Source organism: Xenopus laevis, chromosome 9_10S, assembly GCF_017654675.1.
Source record: "Xenopus laevis strain J_2021 chromosome 9_10S, Xenopus_laevis_v10.1, whole genome shotgun sequence".
Lineage (NCBI taxonomy): Eukaryota > Metazoa > Chordata > Amphibia > Anura > Pipidae > Xenopus > Xenopus laevis.
Window position 1 is genome coordinate 81,777,477 of NC_054388.1, and position 15,736 is coordinate 81,793,212.

The window sequence follows — 15,736 nt, forward strand, 5'->3', positions numbered from 1 at the left end:
TTCGCGACGTTCGCAAACCGTTCGCATTTTTGACGCAAGTTCGCGAATATGTTCGCGAACATTTTTTCCACCGTTCGCTACATCCCTATTCTTCAGTAATTCTGAATGATATTGCTAGCTGGCTGAAATGCAATATGTATCCTGTCTAACACTATCACTAACACTGCACCCTTAGTGAATTAAAATTGTCAAGCCGCTATTAACAAGTCACATTGCACAATGCATAATATATTTATATAACCATAACATTCATGGAATATTGTATAAATTAGATATGAACTAATTGAGCAAAGCTGTGATAAGTGGCAGAGACATGAACTGAAAGAATTGCAGAGTTATCAGTTTGCAATTCATCCATATTCAATGTGTACTTAAATGCTGCCGCTGCCAAATTGTGGTTTCAGTTCTTCGTTTCTGTAGTCCTTAATAGAACAATATACTTTCAATCTAATGTAATGCACATCAAGAAAAGATAAAATATTTAACTACTAGTATCATACATACCATGTTGTGGTGGCGTGGCGCTTTGGTGCAATAAAATCGTCCACATACTCATTAAAGCAAACCAGTGTAACCATTATGGCTATGCCAAGACGTGATGTAATACATATGGTTGGTTTACAGTTTAGGAGACATGAATTTTTATGAACTTAGTGGTTGAAAACCTCAAACAAGCAAACCTTTAAAAAAATTGTATGTACTGTATTCAACAAAGTATTAGTTTATGTGGAACCACACACTGCAGAACTTACAAATTTCTCTTTATTAAAATATTGAAAGCAAACACGCCTATAATTTTTTATCCAGAAGAATAAATACTTTCTTCTTAAAGTAGGAATTGGTGCCCTAGTATTTTATATGAAAAGGGAATTCAACTATGACTATAGAGTTTCAAAAACCCGATTAAGCAGTTAAGGAACATTGTAGGTGGATAACAGTTCTCTTGTGTTATCTAAGTATCTTTCACCTCGTTGCAGTCAATGTATACATGCAAGTATTTTTTGAAACCACAGGATTTATGAAAGAATAACACACAGAAAAAGTTTCAGAAGTTTTTATAAATTGGCCTCCCCATATTTTACTGCAACACTGAATAATCTCCTGTGATTTCATTCAGAAAGGCTATGTTTTCCACCAGAATTTCAAAACAATTGTGGCACCCATTAAGTATAGCACTTTACATATATGGTTATAACAATGAGTTTAATGGTACTAATGACAAAATTAATGGTAGACGGAAGACCTTAAAGAGTGGGTTCTGGGATCTCGGCTCTAAGATTAAGACAAAGTCTTATGATGTCCTTTTCTTCCTGAAATTTTGCTGGTGCAATTTTAGGAGACAGCGGGAGCTTAGAAAGGAAGGGAGGGTTTGGTGTTCTAGAGCACTGGGCAGATTTTTCCTTGGGGTACAACCTATATAGTCATGATGGAGTAGAATAGAGGAGTGCTTAAACTAGGCAAGGGGTGTGAGCTAAAGAATTATGGGGAAGCTAGGGTAGACTGGGCAGTGGGATTACTAAGGGGTCATGGGGAGGAGCGAGGGGGGGCATACAGTTTGCAAGCTAAGGAGGTCCCTCCGTTACAAGGAAAACAGGCTAATACTATGCATGCTCTGAAAATTATTATATAATTGGTATCACTGAGACCTGGTGGGATGAAACATGTGACTGGGCTGTCAATTTTAATGGTTACACCCTTTTTTAGAAGGATAGAGAGTTTGTCTTTATGTAAAACCTGAATTAAAGCCGTGCTCTAAAGAAATAACCATGGACAGCACTGGGGAGGGTATGGAATCCCTTTGGGTTGAGATTTTGACTGATACAAGAGTCCTCTGCACTCAACCCATTATCAATATATTTAAGACAGAGACATTTTGTGCATACTGCTACTGAAAAATGCCTTACCCTTTAAACAAAACAGGGATTGTTTGTCCATATATTGCAATATATTTAAGCTGGCCAACTACGTCAAAGTCATCCCATATCTGGCCAGTCCTACACTTAATTTTCATCTGATTCATTAAGAATTCTATTGCTTCATTATACATTTTACAAAGGGACGACTATGTTTTACCTGCAACTTACTAGCTGCTTTCAAAGTAAAACTCCCAAACTTGGCTGCCCTTTTATTAGACTCCAGTGGGATCACCTGACTATAGCTGGGAAGGGTGGGAGCTACAACATGGAGCTGGTCACTGCTCCTGTATAAACAAACAAGGGAAAGTTGTGCTCACCACTATTTTGTAAAACCATTAGGCGGGGGTGCAGCGAGGCTGTGACCCAAAATACATATAGACAAATACAAGAGTCCTCTGCACTCAACCCATTATCAATATATTTAAGACAGAGACATTTTGTGCATACTGCTACTGCCTTACCCTTTAAACAAAACAGGGATTGTTTGTCCATATATTGCAATATATTTAAGCTGGCCAACTACGTCAAAGTCATCCCATATCTGGCCAGTCCTATGCTCAATGAATCAGATAAAATTGAGCATAGGACTGGCCAGATATGGGATGACTTTGACGTAGTTGGCCATCTTGTTTGTTGAGATTTTGACTGGTCACAAAGAAAATGATCTTTGGTGTATGTTACAAAACCACCTCGTATAAGTGACGAGAATGAAGCCCAGCTACAAATAGAGGCGGCTTCTCAACCAGGTCTCAACTAACTTAAGTTATTATTATGGGTGACATCAATTATCCATGTGATAATGTGGTTGCCAAGTCAGCTAGCAGGTTAGTAAATATGCTGAATGACAACTTTTTATTTCTGCTCCTTAAAGAACCGATTAGGAACGATTCTCTGTTGGATCCTGTAATAACTAATAATACTGAACTCATCTTTGGGTGAGCATTTAGGAAAAAGTGATCATAACATGGTCTCCTTTGAGATGATGTTATGTTGAGATTAAGCCAAAACGTTTAACAGATATAAGAAAAAAAGCAGACAAGCTAAAATTGAGATGGAAAAGCAAGCAAGCAGTAAAAAGATTCCAAAATTATATTTTAAATATCTAAATAGTAAAAAAAATTAAGCAGGAAGGGGTGGGGAACCTTAATATCAGTGGGGGGTCAGCTGGTTGAGAACAGGTCTGTCTGCCTGCGAGGAACCAGTTAATGAAGGTTTCCCTCTTAATAGTCCCAATTCTAGTAATACAACTAATGATGCAATTCAAAAGAGACTAGAACATGTTAAGATAAACAAAGGTCCGGGACCGGATGGTATTCATCCCAGGGAACCAAGCAAACTCATCTCTGTGATTTCCAAACCGTTTTACTTAATTTTTCAGGATTCATTGAGGTCTGGAATGTTGCAGAGAGACTGCCAAATTGCTAATGTGGTGCCACTGTTCAAAAAGGGATCCTGATCTCAGCCTCAAAACTATAGTCTGACGTCAGTGGTAGGAAAGCTTTTCGAGGGGTATTAAGAGATAAGATACTTGACGTCATTGCAAATAATAATACTGTGAGTTTGTGCCAGCATGTTTTATGCATAATAGGGAATAACAATGCATAAAAATCCTTCAGTAGAGGTGTCAGGTTTGCTGCTCTCTAGTTAGCTTACCTATTGTTCTTTTGACAGGCTGCTGAGGGGATGTTGAAGAGGGCTGCAGTGTAGCAGTAGAGTAAAGAGAAAAGGTCACATGACCTGAGGGCACCTGGAAAACTGACAATATGTCTATCCCCATGCCAAATTTCAAAATTTAAATTTAAAATGCTCTGTTAAAAAATGGACTTCAGGGCAGAATTCTGCTGGAGCAGCACGATTAACTGATGCATTTAAATGTTTTTCAATTACAGTATCTCTTTAAGAGGGATATAAATGAGCTGGAGAGAGTGCAGAGATGTGCAACTAAATTGGTTAGAGGGACGGAAGACTTAAATTATGAGGGTAGACTGTCAAGGTTGGGATTGTTTTCTCTGGAAAAAAGGCACTTGCGAGGGGACATGATTACACTTTACAAGTACATTAGAGGACATTATAGACAAATAACAGGGGACCTTTTTACCCAAAAAGTGGATCACCGTACCAGAGGCCACCCCTTTAGACTAGAAGAAAAGAACTTTCATTTGAAGCAACGTAGGGGGTTCTTCACAGTCAGGACAGTGAGGTTGTGGAATGCACTGCCGGGTGATGTTGTGATGCTGATTCAGTTAATGCCTTTAAAGGAGAATTCAACCTGTTCGTAAAAAAACCCGTACCCCCCACCCAAGGTAGACCACCCGCCCTCCTCCCCCCAGGCTAACTACTCCCCTGGGGAGATGCCCCATACTCCATACTTACCCCTCGCCACAGATTCTTCCAGCAGAATTTCACCCGTCCATCTTCAGCGATCTCTGTAAACTGAGAGATCTGCGCATGAGCGAAATTACACGCAAATTGCCGATCTCACAGTCAGCTTACAGAGATTGCGGAAGATGGATGCGTGCAACTCCGCTGGAAGAATCTGCGCCGAGGGCTAAGTATGGAGTATGGGGCATCTCCCAGGGGGGGGGTAGTTAGCCTGGGGGGAGAGGGAGGGGGGTCTACCTGGGGTGGGGGGTACAGGTTTTTTTACAAACAGGTTGAATTCTCCTTTAAGAGAGGCTTGGATGATTTCTTCAACAAGCATAATATGAAAGGCAATTGTGATACTAAATTCTATAGTTAGTAAAGATACAGTATGGGTATATATTGTTCATGTGAGTGTATGGAGGGATCCATGTGAGTGTGTATGTCTGGATGCTGGCTTTCATTTGCAGTGGTTTAACTTGATGGTCCCGATTTAACTATGTAACCATGTAACTGCTAATATATAATACTTGTACTTGATAAAGTACAGTAAATTAAAAATATGGAGTTTAAAGGCATATGTGATTTCAATTTGTTTCTTTTTTCTTTTATTTAAATTCGCTGATCACATATATTAGTTGAATGCAGTTTTGGTTACAAAAGCATATCAACACAGGTCTGATAAGCTAAAATGATTTAGAACTTGAACAAATATTTCATTTATAAGAACTGAAAGTGTTTCTAGAAGACCAGCTATTCTGTGTAAACAGACTTAGTTCTGCAGGTCATAAAGAGGATGTAAATCATGTTATCTCTGGTATTAACAGGAAAGAATTCAAAGCAAAAGGAAAAACTTAATTTAACCCTTTCAGTGTCAGTTGATTTTTTACATTGTGTTCAGCACCAGCCTGATTTTAAACATTTTAGTTTCTTTCTCTTTTGGGACATTTTCTGCTCGTAACAGAGAAATTAAGCAGATTTCCAACTAAAATTTTCTGTAACTACATAGTGGGCTCAAAATAAACAAAAGATAAGTTAAATCCAGATTTTCCATAGCATATAGATAATTGTGTATAGAGGGTGTAAAGCTTGTTTTAGGTTGGTCCCAGGACAATAGCTAAAGGATGGGATTGTGTTAAATTTGAGAGGGGAGCATGTCCCTTGGTGGTTAATTATTTGGCCATGGGGTGTCAGGTTTCTTGTAGTTTAGTAAAAGAGGAGCATCGAATGCTTTGCCTTCTCTCAGTCCCCATTTGCTGCTTGAGCAAAATATCCAGCAAAAAAGAGAATATGGAGTGTATCTGAGCAATGAGGAAACTGATATTTCTATACTGCTATACTGGATAGTGTAAAGATGGCCTTTGTAGACATATGGATGCTTAAGTTGGTCAAACAGTTGGGGGGGAATGCTATTATTTCTCCTGCTTAGAACTTTGTTAAAAACTTCCTTGGTTAATGGTCCCATAAAGTAGGTGTATTGAATGAAGATTACTTGGCATGGCTGGTGAATGGTCCATTTAATGGACCATTGATCATTGCAGAGTTTTTGGAAGTATTCCTGTGGTGTTGGTATCGCTATTACAGTTACATGTTATATTGTTAAATGTGTAACTTTCTTATATATTGACGGCTGCATTATTAAAACTGTGGCCTTATCACATCCATCTTGTGTTTATCTAAGCATTTTCTGTTTTCATTTTCAGTGCTTTAGACGCCACATAATGTTTTTTGGTAATCCTATGCATATTGGTCCTGTTGAACTGTTTAGTAGACTTCTGCTATCATTGTGTTTTTATTAAAGGATATAAATGCTATATGATTAAGAAAAAAATATGGAATTTCAGGTACTTTAATGCCAGAAAATGGACTAGATTTAGCAGAGCTTTGCAGTGTGGTAGTTGGAATAAAATGGCATATTTTCCATATGTCTACTTTCCTTAAATATTTGGAATACATTTACTGTTAGTGGATATTTTGCCTTTTAGTCTAAATTCTTCTGTTGCTATGCTATAAAAATTTACCAGTATACTGCTGTAGGCTTTTCGTCTATACAAGCCATAAACTATACACATTTTGTACTGTGGCACTTGGTAGTAGTAGGGCTTTCCAGATGAATTGCAAACAGACCTATATCTTGTTACATAAGTAGAAGTACACAAACATTTAGGCAGCTTTAAAAAGCTTCTCCTTTTAGGATGGTGGCAGACAGGAAGATTAGTAGCTCGAGCGACAAATCTTCTCTACTGCTCGTGACTAATCTCCCCAAAATGCCTTCCCACTGGCAAGAATGCGAATTGCCAGCAGGATGGCATATGTATCACTTCGGAATTCCAAAGTCGCCCGAGAGTTTCCTCGTGAGGCAACTTCGGAAAATGAAGGGATTCGTATACCAATTCCGGACACATTAGAGGAGTACAGCATCCATGGCCACTACAACTGTTCTACTTCTAATGTGGTGTACGTAATACAATGAACTAAATGCATAACGGGGGGACTGTATATAGGAGAAACTGGGCAAAGTCTGAGAAAGAGATTCACTGTAACCAATAAAAAACTGGACACACCAATAGGAAATCATTTTAATCACTCCATAAAGGATTTAAGAATTTTGGTTCTTAAAGGAGTTGTTCAGTATAAAAATAAAAACTGGGTATAGGCTGTGCATACTAAAAAATGTTAGAGTGCTCCCACAACCCCCCTGTTTTGATATTGGCTAATTATGTGGACTAAGAAAGGACTGCGCCAGGTCAGAAATACCAACATGTTTGGATCTGGACTAAGAGATCATATGGAATTCCTTTGATTCTACACTCCAATAATTCAGTCCTAATTTATACGCAGCCTCTTTGACCCACATTATCTTGTACCTTATCTGCTTGTCTCTTGCAGACTTTGACACCTTACAAACAGATTGATTTTCCTTTATACCACTTTGTTGTTTTTTATTTTAAAAGGGTTGCCCTGTAACATTTTTACTTACTGGCTAACACAGTACAACAACTTTACCTGTGTTAAAGTTTGAAATGCTGCAGATCTGGTTGTGTTGCTGCAGGTATACAGACATTGGCAAAGACTGCTAAGGATTGTTTGTGTACAATGCCTAAAGTAATTTATTCTGTTACAGGCTAGGGTTTTCATACAACTAAAGGGATGCTGTATATAATCTGAAACCTTTTAATTTAAACCCAGTGATGGTTAATGATGGGAAACACATTCATACTTATCCATATGTTTTCAATAAAGTACCATATGGTCTTCTTGGGATTTCCATCAGGTATTTACATTAATATATATATATATAATGACAGTGCTTCATTTTGTGAATACAAAACAATCATTTAACTTGAACACTGTGTACATTAAGAAAGCTATATAAAAATAGATAAATGTACATAAAACTGTGTATTACACACCCCTTTTGGCATGAGCTCATTCTATTGCACTTATGTAGTAAAGGTGCTTAAACACTATCTAAGCTTCCAAAAATAAAAATGAATGTCTTTTTTTAAACAGATAAACCTGATTATATGCTTTAAAAGGACACCATGATACTCAAATCATCTATTTAAAAACTCCACTTTAGACTCACAGGGGAATATTCACTAAAGGGTGAAAGGCAAAATTTGAAGTCGATTCACCAAAAATTAAGATTCCCCTCAACATTGCCAATTTCCTAAAAGAAGAATAGTATTGGAGAACTAACATCACAGTGGTGAAAATTCTCTTTGCGTAAATTCAACTCTCTTCTCCAGGTGAACCTTGCTCTACTTTACTCTCTACTCCAGTGAAAATTACCCAATTCACTAAGAGCACAAGAGCGTATTTTCACCAAGAGAAATTTCTCCAGGTTCAGGATGGAGAAATACCATTGTTAAGATAGAGCAGCAACGTATCAATGTTATTATCAACATAGCCCTTTCCATGCTAATTTTCTCCATGGGGAAAACTCTTTAGAGAAGATTCTCTAGAGAATTTTCCCCATAGCTAATGTATGGGGAAAATATATTGGCAAATTGTCACAAAGAATTTACTCCAGGATACAATTCCCCACATTTCTCTTGAAAAATTTAACTTATGCAACAATATTTTGTAAATATTAGTTGTATAATACACCTGGCAATGTGAGGTGAACTTTAGATGAAGAGAAAATTCACACTAATAAATGTGCCTTCAAGTTCCATTGTAAAGTTAATGCAAAGTCCCTCTGCTTTCCATAGTGGGTGGAGCACAAATACTGTAGAAAAAGATGATCAAAGCAGCTCTCCCAAATGACCACAACTAATACATTATTCATGGAATGTAGTTTTATAAATAGCAGAAAAATCACTTTTGCAATAATATATAGACTCGTTTTATATTAACGCTTAACTTTTGCATGTCGTGGGAGAGCCAGTCGCCAACATCAGTGATCTCTTTAAAAGGACAGTATATAACATGAGTTCAATAAATAGGGCTTACTCTTAACACACTTTTTGCCTTTGTTTAAATTACAAAGTTGTATGTTTTTTTGTTATTTATTGAGCTAAACAGGGCAAATCAGGAAACTGAAGATTCTGTTCCTTGCAAAGTATTATGTAACCAGTGCACACACACAAACAGTCAATTATGCAGGGGGATTATCTGTGCTCTGGAAACCTGTCTACCAATAATCAAACATATTCTGCTTACCTGGTGTTTAGGTAAGGATTTGGGCAATATGAAAGTCCAAACTTACAATAAAAGGTTTTGCATCTGGAACAAGATTCACAAGAGCATACAAACCTAATGCATGCCAAATTAGACCTATAGAAATGATGCCTGGTATTGCCAGCCAATAGAGAATGATACAACAAAATTCCACCCTACATGAGCAACACCAAGAGTATTGCCTTTGCAGCAATTAAAGTTGAAAAATGTCCTTCATTCAAGAGTACATCTGCAAGCATGACTGAATATTGAAAGATTCCAAAGGGAAAAGATTGTCAGCCTTAAAATTCTTGGGTTCTGGCCTACAAGTAATGTAGAATTTGAAATGTAAGAAAGAAAAGTCTACTCACCTTGTTTGGTTTTAAGTTGTTTAGCATATACAAGCTCTAAATATTCTGTAAAGTAGCTGGTGTAAATTCGCTGGCGTAATTTCGCCAAGGAGACTCTGGTGCAACTTCGCACTCTAACGCCAGGCGAATTTACGGTTTGGCGAAAGAGCGTTACAATGCAAATTCACTACGTTTTTGATTTTACTGACCGTTACCTCTATTGCCAGACTTTCCATCGCCACCTCAGACCAGGCGAAGTGCAATAGAGTAGATAGGAGCTCCTCAAAAAAAAGTTGAAAATTTTTCTAAGTCCCAAAAAACGCTGGCGTTTTTCCCATTTAAAGGGTGATAGACTGAAAAAGATCGTAAATTTTTTTTGGGGGTATCTCCTTCCCCCCTACATTTGCTAACATATGGCACCTAAACTATACCGTGGGCACTTGTGTAGGGAAATATAACAACTTTATATGATTTTATTAAGGTTCCCTGGCCATTGTACTTTAACTGCACGCCGTATGCTAATTAGCCAACTATAGCGTAACCTCGAACTGCTGAGCGTAATTTCGCCAGCATTCGGTACCCTGCGCGCAACTTCGGTTCTTCGTGAATTGGCGTTGTCCAGGCGAATTTACGCCTGGCGAAGTTGCGATGTACGTGAAGCCATCGCTGGCGAATTTTTGCCTGTTAGTGAATTTGCCCCTTAGATGGGACTGGGATGAATAAAGTAAAAAACCAAAGTAAAGTCTTTAAAAGCCTTCTGAGATATTCTTTAGTTTTCAACATTTTATTGGGTTTTCAAAAATATACAGAAATACTTTTACACAGCGTAAATTGAGTATGATTAAACTATTTGAATGCATTTAACGTGCTGTTTCTACTACAAAGGAATAATACAATTGTGAAAACATGAGGATTATACTTGCCTCAAATAAGAGTACATATGACGTATATAATAATGTTTAGTTACCAGATCTACTGTTTAAACTAACAAAAGCAACACATAACTAAAACAAACCTATACCTCGCATGGTGGAGTTACAGAAACACAAAAAAAATTATAATAATTAACACTGAGTTAATTATGTTGCCCAGACATTAGGATAGTTAAATCAATAATAGCTCTTGAATATTAGTTTTATATTTAGAGTCTATTTGATCGAAATAAAGAGACCAATCATTAGAAAACATAGTATTAATGTGTGGTTCTTCAAATTTAATTCTTATGGCCTCTTGCCAGCATAACTGGTTTAGATATACTAAAATTTCTTTTAAGGAGGGGGTAGACTCTGAAATCCAAAACATTCTGAGATATTCTTCCTCTCTTCTTCTCTTACTAAGCCTAACAATGGACTTCATAGTAGCAAAAACATTCTTAAGGAGATACTGAAACTAGAACTTTTTTATATCTATCATAATTTTGTCTTTGCTTGCTATATAGAATTTTGCCATAAAAGTATTTGTGATATCTGATCCCCCATGTTGCTCTCTGTGGGAGCTGCCATATTTGTGTAGCAGTAGTCCCTTAGCATTAGAAACTCTAACTGACAGGTTCGCAAGCAACTGTCAGGCTAGCAAAACAGTCAAGTTTACAAGCTTCAAATAACAATTACTTAGAAAAGCCGACCATTTAATGAAGAATGAAATACATGACTTTAGGTAACTATTAAAGTACATTAATATTTTGAAGAGTAGTTTTTTAGAGTTAGTATCACTTTAATACACATATGAAAACCAAATCATTCTTTGGGCAACCTTATCAGTCACTTATCAGTAGTGATGAGCGAATTTATTCGCCAGGCACGAATTTGTGGCGAATTTGTGTGATTCACCGCAAAAATTTGCCGGCATAAAAAAAATGGACTCCGCCATTAGTTTTTTGGACGCTGTTGCATTTTTGCCAAAAAACCGGACGCTGGAGTCAAAAAAGGAAATTCACCAATTTTTCGGCCTGTATGGAGGAAATGTATCAGCTTTTTTTAAACTAAGGACATATAGGAATTCATAGCAGATCATGAAGGGTACTACTAACAGTAGATTTTTTTTGAGCAAGAAATTCAAGCTACTATGCAGGTGCAGGTGGGCATGGTAGGTAAGATGGGCAGCACTAACTCTGGCAGAAAGCAGAGAACGAGTTCAAGATGCCAGTATCCCAGGCTATAGAGAGATTGTGAATTTGGAAAAATGAAGGGAAGTAACCATATTAAAGTTATGTTTTCATGTTTGGACCCCTTGATGCATGTGAAAAGAGGAGAGAAGACATTCATCCTATCAACCATTCACACTGATCCATACTGCTTTGCCTGTCACTGTGCACAAAGGGTGAACATCAGCCAGAAAAGACAAATACTGATGAATTGTAGCAGAAAATCTGTCCTATATGCATAGTGACACGTGGAAAAATACACTACTTAAAATAACATAAACTATTTGGAGCTTAAACAAGACCAATATCAAACCAAGTACAACATAGAGCAACATTGAATATAAAACTCTAGGATGATATCAAAGCAAAGAATGTTCTAAAATAGCCAAGACACACTTGAACAATGAACATGGTGTTCCTGCACATGCATACACATAATAAACCAGTAAGCAGTTGCATGATAGAAAATTGTAACATATCCAAACGACTCTTAAAGGAGAAGGAAAGCCACAGAGGCATTTTATTGCCAATAGATTAGCTGCAATAGTGCAAGCTAGAATGCTATATTTATTCTGTAGAATGTTTTACCATACCTGAGTAAAAAGCTCTAGAAACTCTCTGTTTGTTTAGGATAGGAGCTGCAGTATTAACATGGTGTGACATCACTTCCTGCCTGAGTCCATTACTTTTTGGCCAGATTCATCAATGAGAAAAAGGTTCATCTCAATGTTTATCAAAAATAAAAACTCTATTGAAGTCTATGGGGGAAATGAAAATGAATTTGGAGAAAAGTAAAATGTTACTAAAATCCCATCATTTTCTGCTTTTCTACACATCCCCTACACTTATTGGAACTGGGCGCATGAGCAGAACTGAAACCAGAAAATAATTTCTGTACTTTGTAAGCACTCGCCCAGGACAGAGCAGGAGTCCTCTCAATGCATCTTGATCTGTCACAGAATGGAAGTAATTGGTCACTTGGGATTGAATACATTTACTTTTGTTTAGATAATTACTGCCTCAAGCTATAAACTTTAATCTTTAAAAGTCACTAAAAGGGTTCCCAGGGATATTCCTGACTAATTTAGAGGGCTGTGTAAATCTAGCTTTTTGTTCTAGTTAACTAATATTGTTTATTTGGAAAAAGCTCAATTTTATGCTCAGGTACTGGAATTGAGATTTTTATTTCAGCGGAAACATAGATAGCTGGTTCATACTGTATACCTGTTAAATGTCTAATTTCACTTTTGTCTTTAAACTTGCTTTGTATCTATCCCATGTGTTCTTGAATTCCTTTACTGAACTAGTATACAGTAATAGCAATAATTCTATTTATTTATCACTCATTTTGTAAAGTAGAATTTTTCTTTCAGTTTTCTACCCTTCATCCTCATGTTGTAACCACATTAAGCTCCTCATATGTTTACCGTATATACTCGAGTATAAGCTGAGTTTTTCAGCATGGAAGAATAACAGTGCGCCCTCTTTTGGTTATATGAAAGAATAACAGTGACTGCAATATCATAGCGCCCTCTGTTGGTTAAAGGAACAGTAACACCAAAAAATGTAAGTGTTTTAAAGTAATGAAAATATCATGTAGTGTTGCCCTGCACTGGTAAAACTGATGTGTTTGCTTCAGAAACACTACTATAGTTCATATAAACAAGCTGCTGTGGAGCAATGGCGGAAATTGAAAAACGGCTAAATGGCACAGGTTAACTAATGGATAACAGATAAGACCATTAGACAGACAGAGCTTATCTGCTCTCTGCTGTGTAACTTGAGCTTTTTCTTCTTTGAATGGCTGCCCCCAATGCTACACAGCAGCTTATTTATATAAACTATAGTAGTGTTTCTTTAGCAAACACAGCAGTTTTACCAGTGCAGGGCAACACTGCATTATATTTTCATTATTTTAAAACACTTTTATTTTTTGATGTTACTGTTCCTTTAAATGAAAGAATAACAGTGACTGCAATATCACACAGCACCATCTGTTGGTTGTATGAAAGAATAACAGTGACTGCAATATCACACAGCGGCCTCTGTTGGTTATATGAAAGAATAACAGTGACTGCAATATCACACAGCGCCCTCTGTTGGTTATATGAAAGAATAACAGTGACTGCAATATCACACAGCGCCCTCTGTTGGTTATATGAAGGATTAACAGTGATGGCAATATCACACAGCGCCCTCTGTTGGTTATACGAAAGATTAACAGCGATGGCAATATCACACAGCACCCTCTGCACATGGTAGTGGGACAGAAGGACAATGCGCACAGTAATCCGTTTGGCAATTCTCTGTCACCATCAACTTTGCAAAGAAGTCTGGTTGATCGCTGGGGGGGTCACTTTGGCGGAATGTGCGCTGCTGGGAGACAGGGCTGTAGTTGTGTCTAGGCTTATACTCGAGTCAAAAAGTTTTCCCAGTTTTCGTAGGTAAAATTAGGTACCTCGGCTTATACTCGGGTCGGCTTATACTCGAGTATATACGGTAAATTTTTCAGTTACACTGCCTCTCCCTTGTCTCTTTGCTATAAAAATTAAGATCTTGGAGCCTATCCAGTTTCCCTTCATCTTCATTGACCTTCTTTGGATAGGTTAGATTTGAGTAGACTATTTCTGTAATAATATATAATAATAAAGCAATATACAAGGTAACTTCTGAAAAGTAGGCTAGTTGTTACCTTAGTACTAGTGATGATCGAAAATGTTCGCCAAGATTCGCTGACCATATTTAATGGGTGAAAAAATTTGTTGTGCAGTTTGTCTCGCGTCAAAAAAAAAATTCTGTCGCCGATAGACTTCAATGCATTTCGGGGGGAATATTTGCTGTTTTGCAAATGTTTACCAGTGCTTGCAGTGTAAAATCATTCTCTGGTGAATATTACGTTGATAAGCAAAGGTTTTCATTAACACCTGCTCTGGAGTTTCATTAAATATTTTGTCGCAAAATAACTTTTGCGCTTGCGAAATTTTATTACATTCACTACGAACGTTTGCAAAAGTCATTTGGTCGGAAACTTTGCGAGGAAGACATTGAGGTCTGTAATGGGTCAAAAAAGCAAACATGGTCACTAACATTCACAACACTCTTTGCGAAAGGTTTATGCTCTAACGAAACATATTACATTCCCCCATAGGGGGTTTATTTACTAGCATTGCATTTTTTTTAAACAAATCTCTAAAAATTGTGGTTTTTCTTTATTTCTTTAACACTCTAAAAATCAGAGATTTATAATGTGTAAAAACCACAAAAAAACTCAAATCAAAACTGCGCTAGGTAAAAGCTGTTAAGGTCCTACAGAAGTCAGTGGGAGCTGCACTCATCCTATTGGACCATTTTTAATCAATTCAGACTTTTAGAGGTTTTCTGTTTTTTTTACTGTAACTGTCCAAAAAGCTCAAATTATGAGAAGTTTTCCAGGTTTTCATATTTTTTAGCACATCACCCATACTTTTTATATTTGCTCTTTTGAAACTTTTTATGATTTTAGAGAAATAGATTTTAATTGTGATTTCAAAAAACTCTAAAACCACAAAAATGAAACCTTTGATAAATAAGCCTCCCCTGTCCAAGTCATATCAGTCTGTACAGAAGGTCATCGGCGAAGAGGAAATCTCAATAAATAATCTAAAACGTAAAATGTGTGCACTGGTGTTTTTATCCAGATCGGAAATTAGGCATAGCCAGTGCTAGGGCAAGAACTGCTCTGTGCATAAGGGGAAACACTTCTGTCTGGGGACTATGTAATTAGCCCCTTTTTAATCATCAAGCATTCATTTACAATAGACATCCATTGTGAGAATTTATCATGCACAAGATATGATTGGTTCTCTTCCATTGACATTGTTTTTGTTTAACTTGCAATTTTGTCCATGTGTTATAAAGATTTTTGCCATCTTATACTTTGTGAACAAAAATGCTTTGTAAAGAAAGTTTTTGTTGTTTTGTTAGCATGCTTTAAAATTCATAGGGTACAAATTCTTATATTTTGAAAAAATGTCCCTTTTTCACATGGGCTGCACATTTGAAATCAAGCATAATAAACTCCACCTTGAGCAGAGAGAAGGGATAAGCCTAGGACACATGAACATAAAGAGCACTTTAATTAAAATCATATAACTTTGCTACTGTCTGTTCCCCAGTTCCAAATAATGTTTAACAAAGATGATTTATTGGGTTACACTTATTTCTAGTGATGGTTGAATTTATTTGTCAGGCGTGAAATTCCGCCTTTTTTTAAATTCGCAAAATTGCAGTGAAAATTGGCTGACTACAAAGTTTTTTGACAC